At 42.1% G+C, this 4,630-nt stretch overlaps 1 pseudogene; it reads right to left on the reverse strand.

The window, feature by feature from the left end:
- Positions 1-1,902: 1,902 nt before the first annotated feature.
- The window catches only part of LOC102859855, a 16,281-nt pseudogene continuing 13,553 nt past the window's right edge, over positions 1,903-4,630 (reverse strand).

The following is a 4,630-nucleotide window of genomic DNA, read 5'->3' on the forward strand; positions in this document are numbered from 1 at the left end:
GGTTGGCGCAGGATAGAGCAGGGTTTAGAGCTGTTGTGCATAGGGTCGCTATGAGTCGGAAACGACTCGATGGCACATAACAACAACAACAGTTGGGGATAGAACTTTAGGCTTATATTTGCCAATGTACGGCACATTTGTGTGTTTGTATATGTGCTAGTTTTCTTTCATTTCTTTAAATTGTTATTTGAGTGACAGTTTACAAAGTAAATTGATTTTGTATCCTACTATTCATATATTCTTTTCTTTATATCATTAGTTTCAATACTGGTAATATAATCATATTTTCCCCACTTTCTCCCTGTAATTCTGACTTCAGTATCATGAAAATGACAATTCTACAAAGGCAAACTACCAGTTCAATGCAATCCCAATGTGGATACCAATTCCATTCTTCGATGAGATGAAAAAGGCAATTTCCAATTTTGTCTTGAATGGAAAGAAATCCCAAAGAAACAAAGCACTACTGAAAAAGACAAAGTAAGAGGCATCATACTCCCTGATCTCAAATCATACTACACAGCCATGGTGCTCAAGACTAATGGTACTGGTACAGCAACAGACAAATTCACTGATCAATGGGGAACCTAGAAATCAGCTCATCTATCTATGGTCAACTCATTTTTTACAAGAAGACAAAATCACTTAAGTGGGAAATGACAGCCTCTTCAATAAATGATGTTGGCAAAATTTGAAAACCATCTGAAGAAAACTTATGCAATACCCGCACCTCATGCCATACACAAAAATCAATTCCAACACCCATGTTTATTGTGGCTTTGTTCACAATAGCAAAGAGTTGGAAACAACCCAAGTGCCCATCAAAAAACGAATGAATAGGTGGTGGGAGTGGGGTAGGTGGAGAGAAAAGTGCAACAATGAATGAATGGAATTCCAAAATCTCTGTAGATGTTCATTGAAATGAATAATGATAATAATAGTAAATAAAATTTAAAATAAAAAAACCAAATTAAAAAAACTCGAATGAATAGAGAAGCTGTGGTGTATTCACACAATGGAATACTATGCTGCATTGTAAAACAAGGAACTCATGCAATAGTATACAAAATGGGTGGCCCTGCAGAATATTATGCTGAGAGAAATATCTCAGTCACAAAACGACAAATATTGCATAGTGCCACTATTGTAAAGCAGATAGACATCGGGATTAGGGGGAACCTAAGAGGGAATAAATAAATAAATACTGCATTGAAACAGATGAGGGAGAGAACTGTGTAGGAGGAATATATATTAGGTATTATTGGTATGACAAGAGTCCAGAATAAAAGCTGCCTAGTGGAGTGGACTTGGGCGGTTGGATTGTATAAAAATGAAAGAAGGTTTTTTTACTTTTCAAAGAAAAAAGCAAACTGGGGGGCAGGGAGGAAAGTGAGCAACAATGAATGAATGGAAATCCAAAGTCTCTGTAAACTTTCATTAAAATAAAAAAAAATTAAAAAATCAACTCAATTTTAACTCTTGAAAATTTTCTTTAATTATTTTTTATAACAAACTCAGCCACACATTTAAAAGAAGCTTTAATTCACCCATCACTTTTGCATGTTTTATAACAGGAACACATTATTGTGTCAAGTCAGAACCAATTCATAGCTGACCCTTCAAAGGGTTTTCAAAAACTTTAAATCACATGAGAAGTGACTCTCTCCCCCCCCCCCCCCCCCCCGTGGAGCAGCTGGTAAATTCAATCCCTGTACCTTTGTATTGGCAGCACACCTCCCTATCTGCTAGCCCACCAGAGCTTCCTATATATATAAGAGGGCAATGCTAAGATTGTGTTGTTGGAAATGGATTTCTTTTTTTTTAATTTTTAATAATTTTTTCCCAAATATAAAGAGTTTATTCATTAATTTCTGTGTCTGGAGTACAAAATATAAACTAACCTCAGGCCCACCCGCCCAGCCGGGCCCGCAGTCCTTTGGTATCCACTGAGCCCAGTTCCGCAGCACCGCAGGCTTCAAACATGGAGCAGTCGCTGCAGAGCACCCGCTCATGGACATCGTTGTAGTCAGCAGTGGAGCAGAGGGCACAGGCCACAGCCCCACAGCCCCAGCAGGTGCGCAGACACCATCCACACAGGGGACGCTCACACTGGCTGCAGGCTGCCTTCCCGTCCACGCTGCAGACTCAGGAGGAGCAGGCCCTGGACGCCACCTCAGACAGGTCAGCCTGGGCCCGGCTCCGCAGCAGGCCGCTGCCCGGTCCAATCAGCATCTGTCCTCGGGTGGCCACTGGGACGCCCATTGGGCTGGGCTTTGGGGACTCGGGAAGGTGGACGAGGGGGCAGCTCTCTGCTGAACCTTCATCCCACATGTGGTTCATGCAGGCCTGGGCCCCTTGGTACAAGAGTTGCCTGGTCCTCTCAAAGACCTCTCGGGCCTGGCGCTCGCAGGACCCGCGTGAACCTTAAGCTACAGCGGGGCCCTGGCCCCGAAGGAGCAGCCCCACTTGGGCATGGCCGTTGACGAGGGCTATTTTAATAATTTTAATGAACATTTACAGAGATTTTGGATTTCCATTCATTCATTGTTGCACTTTTCTCCCTGCCCAGCCCTCCCCCGACCCTTCCCCCTCCAGTTCGCTCCTCTCTCCGAAAAAGTAAAAGAAAAATTCTTTCTTTGGTATACAATCCCCCGCACCCATCCCACCGCCCCAGTTACACTCCACTATGAAACCTTAATTCTGGACTCTTGTGATAACTATAATACCCTAGCATACATCACTTTTAAATTATTCTTTCCCTCAGCTGTTTCAATGCAGTATACATAATTTATCCAGTTTTTCTCAGTCATACCCCAACCCTGATATCAGTCCCATTCTACAACAGTGGCACCGTGCAGTATTTGTGATTGAGATACTTCACTCAGCATAATGTCCTCCAGGGTCACCCATTTTGAATAATATTGCATGAGTTCCTTAGTTTTCAATGCAGTGTAGTATTCCATTGTGTGAATACACCACAGCTTCTCTATCCATTCATTTGTTGATGGGCACTTAGGTTGTTTCCAACTCCTTGCTATGGTGAACAAAACTGCAATAAACATGGGTGTGGGAAATGGATTTCTTATATATTTCTGAGTGTATAAATTGTTTGTACTTGGCTATTAGCATAACTATTGGTGGTTTGAACCCTCACACTGGCACTGTGTGAGCAAGACCTGGTCATCTCCCTCTATAGAGAGTACAGTCCAGATAACTGGAGCAGTTCTACACTGTAGGCTATGGTGCTGCTATGAATCAGAATCAATTTGATCACAACAGGTTTATACACACTTTTAAGAAATAGATTGCCAAGAACTATTTCGTTGGGTTAAATAATTTTGTTATGTGAAAGAATAGCCATATTAACTCACTAACACGCTGAAAAGAAACGGCAGTGATTAAAGTAGGGTTAGTTGAAAGATTGAGAACCAGAACCCGAGTAAGCAGGAGATAAAACTATTGTTGTTTGAAGGGAAAGATAATCAAGCAGGAAATTGCTCAGCTGAAGAGGGCCTGGAGATGAATGTGCTAATTCATTCATCAGTCATTTGATTTATGTTTACGATAACAGCAGCATAACATGACACAGAAACCGCTGGGGATGCAGTCCCTTCATAAAGCATTCTGACAGGCAGCAACACACAGTGAACAGTAGGCAAATGAATGGGTAAAATAGTTGCACATGGTGCTAACTTCTTTAGAGAAATTTAGGTAGACTTCTAGAAGAGAGAAGGATCTCTGGTGGCATAGCAGGTAAGTGTGCTGCCAACACAAAGGCAGGTGGCTTGAACCTTTCAGCTGCTCAAAGAGAGAAAAATTAACAATCTCCTTTCATATGATTTACAGCCTCCAAAAATCCTCTGCTCTTTCAGCGTTCAGCTTGGAGGAAGTCTTGGCACAACTTTCTCCAATAGTTCTGCATCTGGGTGTTTCCAACACCAGCCACCTCTGCCATGCCACCCATGTTTGATCTAAATGAGATCAAACTGGTGTACCTGAGGTGTACCAGTAGGTAAGTCAGTGCCATGTCTGCTCTGGCCCCAAGATTAGCCCTCTAGGTCTGTCTCCAGAAAAGATTGGAGATGACGTTGCTGAGGCCACAGGTGACTGAAAGGGATTGATCACTGTGAAACTGATCATTCAGAACAGACAGGCCTAGATTGAGGTGGTGACTTACCATCAAAGCTCTAAAGGAACCACTCACAGACAGAAAGAAGCAGACAAATATTAAACACAGCGGGAAGGTCACTTTTGATGAGATTGTTGACATTGCCCGACAGATGTGACATCAATATTTAGCCAGAAAACTCTCTGAAAGGATTAAAGAGATCCTGAAAACTGCCTAGCCTGTGAGCTGCAATGCTGATGGCTGTTACCTTCATGACATCATAAAAGACATCAATAGTGGTGCTGTGGAATGCCCAGCCAGCTAAGAACTACTGATGAAAGTATGTCAATAAAGGATGATTTGTTAACCAATGAAGTGAGGAGAGGGAGGAACAACCCTAAACCCTCTGGTGTGTCAGCTGTGAGTGGGTTCCAATTGACAACAATGATTTAAAATATATCTATATCTATATATATCTCTATATATATGTGTGTGTGTGTGTATGCACACACACAGATATGA

This window comes from Elephantulus edwardii, unplaced genomic scaffold, assembly GCF_000299155.1.
Source record: "Elephantulus edwardii isolate Elephantulus edwardi_28Jun2011 unplaced genomic scaffold, EleEdw1.0 scaffold00124, whole genome shotgun sequence".
Classification (NCBI taxonomy): domain Eukaryota; kingdom Metazoa; phylum Chordata; class Mammalia; order Macroscelidea; family Macroscelididae; genus Elephantulus; species Elephantulus edwardii.